The sequence below is a fragment of the Silene latifolia genome, chromosome 11 (assembly GCF_048544455.1).
Source record: "Silene latifolia isolate original U9 population chromosome 11, ASM4854445v1, whole genome shotgun sequence".
Lineage (NCBI taxonomy): Eukaryota > Viridiplantae > Streptophyta > Magnoliopsida > Caryophyllales > Caryophyllaceae > Silene > Silene latifolia.
In genome coordinates, this window is record NC_133536.1 from 100,644,825 (window position 1) to 100,659,299 (window position 14,475).

A 14,475-nucleotide genomic window follows, 5' to 3' on the forward strand; every position below is an offset into this window, starting at 1 on the left:
ATTTGGCACATGATTTTGCATGATAGGTACATATTATAATGCTGCATATTTCAATTGTTGAATGTCTTTTATTTATATAATTTTGAATTATGTAATTTTATCTTAGTATGGTCTTAGTTTTAATTAATATTACCCGTAATGAAAGGGAATATTGATTCGGTTGTAATTTAATGTGATCTCGTATCATTTTTATTTTTATTTTCATTAGTTTTTCCATTTTACAAATGTATAATAGGAATAGCTTTGTATTTTTATTATTATTTGTAATTATGGAGCATCTTCAAAGACGGTGCCATTCGAAAAGGTAATCCGACAAAGACGGTGTCTTGGGAGGCGTGCCAATTGAAGATTCAAGAGACCAAAGGAGTTGGTTTCCGAATATGTAATAGATTTTTTGATTTTCTATTTTTAGGAAGGCCATACTAGGAATTTTATTTATTGCTTTGCATTTCTTTTAATATGTTGCATGCATTGCCAAATCGCCATAACAACACATGCATATCATATCGAGTCATCGACCGTGTCAATTATAATTATCGTAGTTCACCGCTTTAGTTCACTTAAAACGTGATAGATAATAAATTGACAAGACCTCTCACATATTAAAAATTGAGAAATAGCCTTACCAAATAGTAGAAACCCACGAAGTACCAATTTCATAAGGGAGTTGAGCCGGCTTTACCGTAATACAAACCTTGTTACGTTGGCTGATGCAACCATAATTGGCGCATATTTAGCCCCCGAATTACCCTTGTTTTCATGCTTTTTAGTGCCTATTTGGGTCATTTCTTATCTTTAGTTCTTTGTTTTGCATATTCTTTGAGATTTTGATCCCTTGGTAGGAAAGGAGTAAGAATCTTGTATTTTCATGGCAAAACAAGGCTAAATTGATCATATTCAATGACCAAGCATCAAGGAGAGACAAGACTAGAAGGCCTTTGTACATAGCATAGTAGAAGAGCATTGTTGAGAAAAGGATCCTTGAGTCCCCAAGGAAATCCCTAAGGAATTCATGAAGAAAAGGGAAGAAAAAGAAGAAGGAAAGCTGCTGAACTACAATCCGAACGGATTGTAGAGAATCCGTCCGTCCTCGCCAATCCGAGCGTCCTCACCAGGAATCCGCTCGGATTCCCCATGCCCAGTCCGAGCGTCTTGTTCCTTGATCCGCTCGGATCGTCCACCCCAGATCCGGCCGTCCCGACTCCCGGCCCGCACGGATCACAACACAAAGACGATTTCGTTCTTCAAGCTACGAAATGAAGAAGCCCTTCTCTCGGACAATCCTGGAGGCTCCTTGCTCAACTTAAAAAGTGTAATTACTAGTTTAGCCCTTAGTTAACCCTAATGCATCCTCCCTAATTTTCACTATAAATACCCCATTAGTCTAATTAGAGGAGCATGTTCTTCTTATCAATAATTAGTGTAGTTAATATCAATCAAATCTCTCTTCAATATTGTAATCAAATATTAATCAAGTTTTAATCCAAGTTTTAGTTCCTTAATCTCTCTCTTGTTCTTACTTTATTTTGGGTAATTGAAGATTATTTGGGTTATTATTGGGAGATTGACAACCTCTCAATCTAGGATTCAAGTACTTCTATTATTCTTGCTTTATTATTGGAATCATTAGTAGGTATAATCTCTTAATCCCTTTTTAATTATTGCTAATTACTTTCATTTATTCATCATGTTTTATTATGTTAGTATGATTGACAACCTTTCTAGCATGATCAATATGATAATGAGTGAGTAGTCTCTTAGCTAGGGTTTAATGGGTGATTAGGGGAAACCAACATGGGGAATGATTCATGCTTAAATTAATATGCTTTCATATCTTATTTGCTTGCTTGTTTTGATCTTAATGCATGCACATGTTATATTTGATGAAATGCTAAGCCTATGAATCCTTGCATTTACTATCATCTTCTATCCTTTCAACTTGACTTGTAAGACATAACCCAACTCGAGTCTTGTTAGACCATGCATGTGTTAAGTAGGGAAGATTAAGTCGACTTGTAGGTGTTGTACAATCCAAGAGATTCGGCTCCGGGACCCAAACTTTCCTAGGATTGTAAGATATAACCCAACTCAATCCATCACAACAATAATTGCTTGCTTATAATTTGAGAACATGTTTGTATGATCATATCCCATGAATCCCCTATGAACCCATGACACCCTAGTGCTTTTAATCAATTGTTTACACCCTTATTTCATTTACCTTGTTAGTTTATTTTCATTGCCATTTTAGTTTAGTAACCTTCTACATCAACCCAATTTGTGACACCCCTAGACACCGCTAGTTACAATAGAATCTTCATTTCAATACCCGTCCCTTGGGATCCGACCTTTACTTGCCTCTTTACTAATTGTAGAGTTGTTTGTGAAGTATAAATTGTGTTTTGTATCGACCATTGACCAACGACCACATATGCTCAATTGTGAACACCAAATGGCTCCGATCAAAAATGGCGCCGTTGCCGGGGACGGTGTTTAATTGATTTAAGATTTCTTTTATTGTTTTTAGTTGTGTCTTTTTCACCTTGGGGAAGTAAAACTCCTCAAGGTTTGTTCTAATTGTTTTTGAGTTGTTTGATATTTTGCATGTCTAGAAGGATACAAAGAGATTTGTTACCTTTTGACCGTGAAATCGAAAGAACCTTGACGAATAATAGGAGACTTGTTAGAGGGAATTTGGGAGGTGTTGGTGAAGTTGTTCAACCCACTAGTGAGTTTGTCAATCCTTTCGCAATAGAAGGAGAAGAGAACCCATTAAACAATACCACACAAAATCCACCTACAATGCCTAAATTCTCGTCACACTCTATACCCACCGAGGAGGATCTACCAAATGGTACTCCTACCCCACAACATCTTACCGGAAACTTTATTGCCAAGTCCGCCTTCATCCAACTAGTTGAGAGGAGCCAATTCGGGGGAATGCCTAGTGAGGACCCTCATTCTCATATGGAAACATTTTGTGATTATTGTGAAGCTATCTCTCAAACGGGCGTGACTCAAGACCAAATAAGATGGGTCTTATTTCCTTTTTCGTTAATCGGCACCGCAAAACAATGGTTGAAGGGCCTTGATAAGGCCACCCTTGGAATAGATTCTTGGAAGAAGCTAGCTCTAGCTTTCTACAAAAATTTCTACCCACCGGAAAAGACTAATATGCTAAGAGCTCAAATTACGGGTTTTAAGCAAAGGGATGAAGAATCTTTGTATGAAGCTTGGGAGCGGTTCAAAGGTATTTGTCTCTCATGTCCTCACCATGGACTTAGCGAATGGTTTTTAGTGCAACAATTTTGGAATGGTTTATATGAAGATTCAAGGAACATTCTCAATATGGGATCAAATGGAATGTTCACCGAAGTTGATGACAATCAAACATGGAACAAGATTGAGGAAATGGCGGTCCATAATTCGCAATATAGTAGGCCTCGCAAGGCTACTAGAGGAGGAAAGTATGAAGTGGACACCGTTACTCAATTGGGTGCTCAACTTAGTGCTCACATTGACACAATCAACTTGAAGTTTGAACAAGCTATGGCTAGACTTGAGGAAAGCTCAAAATCATCAAAGCATCATGTCAATGCCATGACGGCATCCTCATCAATCCCAAGCGGGATATGTGAGAATTGTGGAACCTTAGGTCATGACTCAAGTGAATGTAGGGGAACAACCGAGCAAGTCAATGCTTTCCAAGCTTACAAAAGCGGTACCCCTTATTCAAATTTTTACAATGAAAACACCAAGTTCCATCCAAATCTCTCATACAAAAGCCAAAATGTCCAAAACCCTCAAACAACATACACTCCACCACCCATGAGAAATCAAAATCAAAGACCCTTTTTCAATCAAAACCAAGGTTACCAAAATCAAAATCCATACAATCACCACAATGACCAAAGTTTTGATGTCCAAAAAGCGGTCCTTCAAATGCAAAAGAATCAACAAGAATTTTTCACCCAAATGCAAAAAGATAGCCAAGCAAAAGACACCACCATCAACAACATTCTAGCTCACACCAAGATGTTGGAAACACAATTGACCCAACTAGCATCTTCGAGCTCACAAAGACAAAAGGGGCAATTACCACCTCAAGGTAATCCCCCTAGACATGAAACGGTTAGTGCCATTCACTTGAGAAGTGGTACAAGGTATGAAGCACCGAAGGAGCAAGTTGAGGATGAAGTTGTGAGAGCTAGTGAGAATGAAGTTGTGGTGCAAGGTCCCAAAGAAGGGGAATCATCAAAAGAAGAAAGCTCAAAGAAAAATGAAGACAAAGCCAAAGAAAAGGAGCCCATTGTGATTAGACTTCCTTTTCCAAGTCGACAAGCCAAGCCTAAATTTGATGATCAACTTGGAAAGTTCATGGAAATTGTGAAGAACTTAGAAGTCTCAATTCCTTTCACGGAATTAATCAATCACGTTCCGGCCTATGCAAAGTACATGAAAGATATCCTCACAAAGAAGAAGTGGATCCAGAAACTTGAGACTATCGCCTTCACTAAGGTGAGTAGTGCAATACTTCAAGGGAGTTCACCTCCAAAGTTAAAGGATCCGGGAAGCTTCTCAATACCGTGTACCATTGGCGACACAACGATCAACAAAGCCTTATGTGATCTAGGGGCTAGTGTGAGTGTCATGCCGTACTCGGTAAGTAAAAGGTTGGGAATGGGAGAGCTTAAATGTACCAATATCACTCTTCAAATGGCCGATAGATCGGCGAAGACACCGCTAGGGATATGGGAAGATGTCCCCGTGCGAATTGGGAAGTTTTTCATCCCGGTGGACTTTGTCATTGTTGATATGGAGGAAGATTCCAATATTCCAATCATCTTAGGAAGACCTTTCCTACACACCGCGGGTGCGGTGATTGATGTGAAGCATGGAGAGCTCACTCTAGAAGTGGGAGATGAAAGCATAACTTTTAATCTTGACAAGACCATGAGAGCTCCTCGTTTGCATGAACCATGTTTCATGATTGATCATTATAGCCGAAAAGATGAGAAGAAGAAATCGGAACTCCAATGGAGGAAGAAAGTTGAAGATGCTCCATTCAAAGAGCAAGTGAATTGTGACAAGGAGAGCTTGCAAAGCTCATCAAAATCAACCAAGGAAGAAGATGATGGCCTCATTGGCCAAAAGAAGAAATTGGGAGAGTTGTCTCCATCCAAGCAAGAGATTTTCAATGATCAACTCAATGAAGTTTGTGGTCTTTGGGACGACGAATTTGAAGGGATCTTTAATCCCTACATTGGGCATGCCATCGATCATGATCAACAACAAGGGCCACGGTCTATTGAGGACCTCTACCATAACAATGAACAAGCTTTTAATTACTTCTTCGAGGTGTTGAGCAACATCAACAACACCTTGAACATGCCTCCTTGACATCTCATCAAGAATGAGAGTTTGGTGGAGTCCTCCCTAAACCACCACTTGTAAATATTTCTAACTCCCTAACTTACATTTCAATTTTCGTATTGCATTTTTGTCATTCTTGGATTTATTTTATTTACTTTGATCAAAATAATTGTCATGAAAAGAGAGAAGTGAGGGAGGGACTAATGATTTTAATTGATGTGTAGTGCTTTACCTTAGTGTGGGGATGGCAATTGCCTAGGCTATTCATGCCTTAGTAGTGCCCCCACAATGAAGAACACAAGATTTGAAAGAAAGAAAGAAAGAATGATAAGGGAATACGTTGGTGCACGGATGGACCTGAATCCGTGTACACAAGGACCAATCCGAGCGGATTCCCCAGAATCCGCCCGTCTCTACGAGAGGATCCGAGCGTCCTGCGAGAAGACGCCCGTCTTGGGTGATAAAACGCAAAATTCTTGATCGTTGAAGAATCCGAGCGGATTCTGGAAAGACGCCGTCTCACGTAATCCGTCCGTCTTTTGGACAATCCGCCCGTCTTGCGGTGAAGAAAAACAAAGAAAAATCTCGGACAAGAATCCGTCCGTCTCAAGCGAAATCCGCCCGTCTCGTCTCGGAGAATCCGAACGGATTCCCCAGAATCCGCCCGTCTCTAGGCGGGATTTTTGAAAATTTGAAGGTGAAGAATCCGAGCGGATTGCGCCTAATCCGCACGGATTGTCCCTGCGTCCTAACATTGTCGAGTTCTTTAGATACCCACCCCACCTTCATTCCTTCATTCATTCACTCATAAACACTACCCATAACATCAAAACCCTCATCCTCTCCATCTCAAAAACAAAAACCCTCAACAAAACTCACCAAAATCAAATCAAACCATCTTTCAAATAACAAATCAATCACTCCATCTTCATTAATAATCAAAACCAAGAACAAAATCTTCACCTTTGAATTGATTTTTGTTCTCATAAAGGCAAAGCCTTTCACTTTCAAAATCGATTTGGGCATTCTACAAATTGAAGATTTTTGATCTTTTTCTTGGTTAGCTCATCAAATGGCAAGAACAAAGGGAGCAACAAAAGCAAAAGCAAAGGCAACAAAGGCACCAAAGACTACAACTCTCTCTCAAAGGCAAAAAGCTCTACAAATGAAGAAAGCTTTGGCAATGGTGGTATCAACACCAAGCTTGGAAGTGCAACCACCTCAACAAATTCCTATGGAAGCATCGCCCTCTACTCCGGTAATTAATCAACTCTTGCATTATCCGGAGGTAACATTCATTTCCGACTCCCATAGAAATACATTTGTCAAGTTTGCTATGAGACAAATTCAATCCACCAAATTCATATACCAAGATGCTTTAGAGAAGTTGGGTGTTCTTGAACAAACAAGAGTCTTTTTCAATGCCATGGGTTTAAAGAAATTGTTTGAAATGGAGGAAGTAACATACCCCTCCCTTGTCTTGGAATTCTTAAGTTCTTTAAAAGTGACAAAAGTTGAGAATAGGGAAAATATTGAGTTTCGTCTAGCTAACACTAGTAGACGCATTTCCTTTCCGGAATTGGGTGCAATTTTGGGTCTTAGCGATGAACATAAATTCTATAAGCAATATGGGAAGTATGATCCCGAGCCTCTTTGGGAGGCAATCTCCGGGAAGAAATTTGAAGATTTTAAAGCTTGTCGTGCTCTTTTGGTCCATCATCCGGGCATAAGAATATGGCACAAAGTTGTAGGAAATACCATAATTGCTAGGAAAGACACCAATCATTTCACCGGACTCGATTTTATTCTCCTTGAATCAACTTTGAATATTGGAAGAATTCACACCAAGCCTTACAATTCTTTGAGGCTATTGGTTGATAGATGGCTCCATATAGATAGTGGGAAGAAGGGTCAAACCGTAATTGTTAATGGCGGCCTTGTCACGGTCCTAGCCAAGCACTTTGATCCTAATTTCAATAAGGATAGCAAGTACAAGGCTAAGGATGGTGGCCATCTCATTGATATGTCCACCTTGATTAACAAGTTTAAGTGGGTTGTTCACAATTCCCTTGATACCAAGTATGGGTGGCTTACAAGTGAGGCTCGATCATTCACTTTACCCGCAAAGATTTGCCGTCTTAGTGTCCACCGGACCAACTATTTACTTCCCTATCCGAAGAAGCCGAGTACATCATTCAACAACAAAAGGGTGATCATGAAACCCCCTCCTCTTCCATTGTTATACCACCTTACCCCTATGTTTATGAAGAGTTCAAACCACAAGGAGTTGAAATTGGAAAAGACTATGTAACTCTTCTTATGCAAACCATGCACAAGCAAGCTTATGAAGATCGGAAGAATGCTTATTTGGCTCAATATCCTCCCCTCCTACATCTAGCTAGGCAAGGACTCCTTGATCCATCTTGTCCTTTGCCTAGTTGGGCGGATAGAGAAGCCTTGTTTCCGGGTGCATCTAGGGACGTGGTGGAAGACAATGAGGTTGTTGGAAATGATGAGGAGATTGATGATAATATTGAGGAAGAAGAAAGTGGAGATGAAGAAAGAGATGGTGAAGATGGTGAAGATAATGATGAGGAAGATGATGATGAAGAAAGCAAAGAAGAAAGTGCCAAGGAAAGTGGCAATGTGACCACTTCTCGTGAGGGAAGTGGTGATGATAGTAGCATGATGGAAGACTAGCCTTGGAGATTCCTACTCTCCCACGGTTTGTCTATATCTCTTTGTATTTTATTTTCATTTTGATCATTGTTGGTTTAGTCCTAGCAACATCAAAGGACTCACACCTCGGTTCCTTTGAGGTGTTCTTTATTGTTCCCACTTTTGTAAAATCCAAAATGACAATCTAATTTCATGCATAGCATAGCATGTGTATAAACTCCCCCATGCTTTGACATTAGCAATAGTGTCTTATTTGGTTTGGGGAAGTTAATGCATACGCAACGGGAGGTAATTTAAATTATCCTCTCCGTCATAACAAAAACCATGCATCATGTAGTATAGCTTAGTGTAGAATTGCATTTAGTATAGAAATCATGCATCATTCTTGCATAATTTCCATCATTTTGGCCATTGAGGACAATGCCCATATTAGTGTGGGGATGGGAATTCTAACACTTAACTTTTATTCAAAAACCATAAAAATTGAAAAATTAAAAAAAAAAATCATAAAAATTTGAAAAATTGAAAAAACCAAAAACAAGTTCATTTCCTTTGTATATATTGTCTTGTATATATTGTGTTTGTTTCATCCTTGTTCACTTTGATTGACTACGCCACATCCGAGACATGAGGATATTGAAGACCGCATGGTATGATCTTTCCAATCTCCTTTTTCCTCTTTATGTTAATGACTATGTGGCTTTATTTTGATTGATGCGGTAAAACAATGTGAACTTAGGATTGCATTTAGTTTATATGGCATATTAGTTGGTAGAATCATATGCATTAGGATGTTTATATGTTAGTTGCATCATGGCATGTAGTTGCATGTTAGAAAAATTTTGCGAAACCGTCTACTTTGGAAGCTTGACAAGTGTATATAGGCCCTAGTAGATGCTTTTTATTCTTAAGACTTTGCTTGTTAGAATACTTGTAAAACACCCTAGGATGTGTCATGCTAGTATCCTTTGACCCATGGTTTAAGGCCTAGTCAAGAGTACCTTGTGGTGTGATAACTCCTTGGCTACCGTTTATTCCAAGGTGACCCTTGAAACCATGCATACTTCCATCATTCATCCATGTTCTACCATATATTTTTGTCATCAAAGGGAATGGGCACAAAAAGAAATCAATTTGAGTTCAATGAAATGAAAAGTGAAAGAAAGTTTGCAAAAATGCATCAAATGAAAAGAGGAGCAAAAATAGACTCCTAAAGCTTCAAATACAAGGCACCCTCGTTGCTAATTGGGGTGACTTTGAAAATGTTCAAAAAGAAAATGCAAAAAAATTGTCAAGCATTGAAATGCCAAAAAAATCAAAAAGAATGGCAAAGAAAGTATTCTCAAAAAGTCAAAATGCCACAAGAAATTGGGGGGAAAAACAAAAATAAAAGCAAACTCCCAAAATGAAACTCAAACATCTATCGATCCCTTTATCCATCGTATCCATTTTTGTGCATGGTAGAGAGGGGACGACCCTTCTTCTTGTCTAGGCAAGAGGGGAATTCCGCGATCCTCCAGTGTTTCTAACACCATAGGGAGTCTACTCTTGACAAAAGCATTTAACGATTGAGGACAAAGGTACCCTAGCTTGACACATTTTGGAGGTGATTTATTGGTATCCTTCTAGGCCTAGTAGTTTGAACAAATTGCATCTATGAAGGATTGTGTACCCTTGAATTGCTTCCCTTATAGATAATTTCCGCCACTTAGATGAGGAAAGTGGCTATTCTTTTTGTAGATGCATCCATTATGTGTTTTTGTGTGCTTAATGTTTGGATGTGTCGCCATTTTGGCAAGACCCACCTTGCCTTGCAAGAAGGCATCCTACCTCATGGTTGTCTTGTTGTGAGTTGAAGGGGCGGAGTGAGACCCGCTAATTGTCTCATATCGGCTACTATTATTATTTTAGGTTAGTTTTGGTCCTAGTCTTTGTCACCTCTTTACTCGGGACGAGCAAAGGTTCGGTTTGGGGATATTTGATGCGACCATAATTGGCGCATATTTAGCCCCGAATTACCATTGTTTCCATGCTTTTTAGTGCCTATTTGGGTCATTTCTTATCTTTAGTTCTTTGTTTTGCATATTCTTTGAGATTTTGATCCCTTGGTAGGAAAGGAGTAAGAATCTTGCATTTTCATGGCAAAACAAGGCTAAATTGATCATATTCAATGACCAAGCATCAAGGAGAGACAAGACTAGAAGGCCTTTGTACATAGCATAGTAGAAGAGCATTGTTGAGAAAAGGATCCTTGAGTCCCCAAGGAAATCCCCAAGGAATTCATGAAGAAAAGGGAAGAAAAAGAAGAAGGAAAGCTCCTGAACTACAATCCGAACGGATTGTAGAGAATCCGTCCGTCCTCGCCAATCCGAGCGTCCTCACCAGGAATCCGCTCGGATTCCCCATGCCCAGTCCGAGCGTCTTGTTCCTTGATCCGCTCGGATCGTCCACCCCAGATCCGGCCGTCCCGACTCCCAGCCGCACGGATCACAACACAGCACAGTTTCGTTCTTCAAGCTACGAAATGAAGAAGCCCTTCTCTCGGACAATCCCGGAGGCTCCTTGCTCAACTTAAAAAGTGTAATTACTAGTTTAGCCCTTAGTTAACCCTAATGCATCCTCCCTAATTTTCACTATAAATACCCCATTAGTCTAATTAGAGGAGCATGTTCTTCTTATCAATAATTAGTGTAGTTAATATCAATCAAATCTCTCTTCAATATTGTAATCAAATATTAATCAAGTTTTAATCCAAGTTTTAGTTCCTTAATCTCTCTCTTGTTCTTACTTTATTTTGGGTAATTGAAGATTATTTGGGTTATTATTGGGAGATTGACAACCTCTCAATCTAGGATTCAAGTACTTCTATTATTCTTGCTTTATTATTGGAATCATTAGTAGGTATAATCTCGTAATCCCTTTTTAATTATTGCTAATTACTTTCATTTATTCATCATGTTTTATTATGTTAGTATGATTGACAACCTTTCTAGCATGATCAATATGATAATGAGTGAGTAGTCTCTTAGCTAGGGTTTAATGGGTGATTAGGGGAAACCAACATGGGGAATGATTCATGCTTAAATTAATATGCTTTCATATCTTATTTGCTTGCTTGTTTTGATCTTAATGCATGCACATGTTATATTTGATGAAATGCTAAGCCTATGAATCCTTGCATTTACTATCATCTTCTATCCTTTCAACTTGACTTGTAAGACATAACCCAACTCGAGTCTTGTTAGACCATGCATGTGTTAAGTAGGGAAGATTAAGTCGACTTGTAGGTGTTGTACAATCCAAGAGATTCGGCTCCGGGACCCAAACTTTCCTAGGATTGTAAGATATAACCCAACTCAATCCATCACAACAATAATTGCTTGCTTATAATTTGAGAACATGTTTGTATGATCATATCCCATGAATCCCCTATGAACCCATGACACCCTAGTGCTTTTAATCAATTGTTTACACCCTTATTTCATTTACCTTGTTAGTTTATTTTCATTGCCATTTTAGTTTAGTAACCTTCTACATCAACCCAATTTGTGACACCCCTAGACACCGCTAGTTACAATAGAATCTTCATTTCAATACCCGTCCCTTGGGATCCGACCTTTACTTGCCTCTTTACAAATTGTAGAGTTGTTTGTGAAGTATAAATTGTGTTTTGTATCGACCATTGACCAACGACCACTTTGTCCAAGGTTTGCCAAAGTACAACTTTAATCCCGCTCTTGAATTACTTATCCGATTTCGAAATCTATCAAAGGGTAGGACAAAATCAAAGGGAATTGTGATGGGTGGTCTTGTGACTAGGATGGCCAATGCTTTATGTCCGGGGTTTAATGATGATGGGAGATATGAGCCTCTACCCGGAGATACTTTACTTAATGAGAGGGTCATCTTTAGGCATCACAAATGGTGCAAACATAATGATTTGGGAGGTATTGATTGGTACACCAAGGGAAGCACTACATTCACCCTTCCTTGTTGGGACCTTCCTCCTATCACACCTAGGTCGAGTTACCTTGCACCCATGTCGAGCTACCTCCTCCCCATTGAGAGGATTAGGGTTCCACCACCTAGGAGACGTGAGGAGGCACCTTCTACTCCTTCCCATGCACCATCACCGTCCCAAGGTCCAAGCCTTGGATTTCCACCATTCCTTCATGGTGTTCGGCCCTCATATGCGGAGATACCTCCATACCCCCATGTCTACCGACCCTTTTCACCTTCTCCCCTCGCCCGAGTAGCCCGCCATCGGCCATGGATATATTGATGGGTATGATAAGCAACATGGATGTTAGGATGCACCGAGGGCAAGAAGACAACTATTTCGCCCTCTATCCTCAATATTATCATATGGCACAACAAGGGTTTATTGATCCTAATGGTCCTAGGCCTTCTTGGGTGCAACCGCACCTTGTGTTTCCAAACCAAGGCTTGAATGAAGATGACCAAGGAGGAGGAGAGGAAGAAGAAGAAGAAAGTAATGAAGATGATGATAGCCTTAATGATAGAGGCTTTGATTGAGGTCGTGATTGTGAGACCTTTCCTTCCCTATTTCTCATGTATAGTTTGCATTGTATTATACCTCACATGATTAGATTAGTTTGCATTGTATTTATCCCACATGATTCATGTAGATAGTTGCATATAGACTAGAATTCATGCTTAGTTACTAATGGCCAAACCTATTCATTTCTACACTAGAAATAGTGTTTAAATCGGTTTGGGGAGGTTTGATCATAGGTGACTTAAGCATTTATCATGCATCATATAGTATAGTTTAGATTGCATTCATTTGTTATATATGTCATATAGAATTGCATTTAGTTAGAGCATGCATTCATTCATACCATATCATTGCATTTGTACTTCAATTTCAAAAAATCAAAAATCCAAAAACATGCTTTTCTTTTTCATTCCTACTCCTACATGTACATTGAGGACAATGTCCAAAATAAAGTGGGGGATGGGAATTTATATTCCAAAATACATAAAAATTGAAAAATTTTGAAAAATCTCAAAAATATGTCTTCTAATTTCATAAAAACAAAAACCATAAAAATTTGAAAAATTGAAAAATCCAAAAACAAGTTCATTTCCTTTGTAGTTTAGACTTGTATATATTGTTTTGTATATATTGTGTTTGGTCATCCTTCTTCACATTGATTGACTACGCCACATCCGAGACATGAGGATATTGAAGACCGCATGGTATGATCTTTCCAATCTCCTTTTTCCTCTTTATGTTAATGACTATGTGGCTTTATTTTGATTGATGCGGTACAACAATGTGAATTTAGGACTTGCATTTAGTTTATATGGCATATTAGTTGGTAGAATCATTTGCATTAGGATGTTTATATGCTAGTTGCATCATGGCATGTAGTTTGCATGTTAGAAAAATTTTGCGAAACCGTCTACTTGGGAAGCTTGACAAGTGTATATAGGCCCTAGTAGATGCTTTTTATTCTTAAGACTTTGCTTGTAGAATACTTGTAAAACACCCTAGGATGTGTCATGCTAGTATCCTTTGACCCATGGTTTAAGGCCTAGTCAAGAGTACCTTGTGGTGTGATAACTCCTTGGCTACCGTTTATTCCAAGGTGACCCTTGAAACCATGCATACTTCTATCATTCATCCATGTTCTACTATATTTTTGTCATCAAAGGGAATGAGCACAAAACAAAAAGAAATCAATTTGAGTTCAAAGAAATGAAAAGTGAAAGAAAGTTTGCAAAAATGCATCAAATGAAAAGAGGAGCAAAAATAGAACTCCTAAAAGCTTCAAATACAAGGCACCCTCGTTACTAATTGGGGTGACTTTGAAAATGTTCAAAAAGAAATGCAAAAAGTTGTCAAGTATTGAAATGCCAAAAATCAAAAAGAAATGGCAAAGAAAGTGTTCTCAAATGTCAAATACCACAAGAAATTGGGGGGAAAAACAAAAACAAAAGCAAACTCCCAAAGTGAAACTCAAATATCTATTGATCCCTTTATCCATCATATCCATTTTTGTGCATGGTAGAGAGGGGACGACCCTTCTTCTTGTTTAGGCAAGAGGGGGAATTCCGCGATCCTCCAGTGTTTCTAACACCATAGGGAGTCTACTCTTGACAAAAGCATTTAACGATTGAGGACAAAGGTACCCTAGCTTGACACCTTTTGGAGGTGATTTATTGGTATCCTTCTAGGCTTAGTAGTTTGAACAAATTGCATCTATGAAGGATTGTGTACCCTTGAATTGCTTCCCTTGTAGATAATTTCCGCCACTTAGATGAGGAAAGTGGCTATTCTTTTTGTAGATGCATCCATTATGTGTTTTTGTGTGCTTAAAGTTTGGATGTGTCGCCATTTTGGCAAGACCCACCTTGCCTTGCAAGAAGGCATCCTACCTCATGGTTGTCTTGTTG

General features: G+C 39.0%; 1 non-coding gene across 1 annotated transcript; it reads right to left on the bottom strand.

Annotated features, from left to right (window-relative positions):
* Positions 1 to 3,174: 3,174 nt before the first annotated feature.
* Positions 3,175 to 3,281, bottom strand: LOC141616362 (small nucleolar RNA R71). Its single transcript, XR_012530714.1, has one exon. It is a non-coding gene; the product is annotated as a small nucleolar RNA R71 (small nucleolar RNA).
* Positions 3,282 to 14,475: the final 11,194 nt, after the last annotated feature.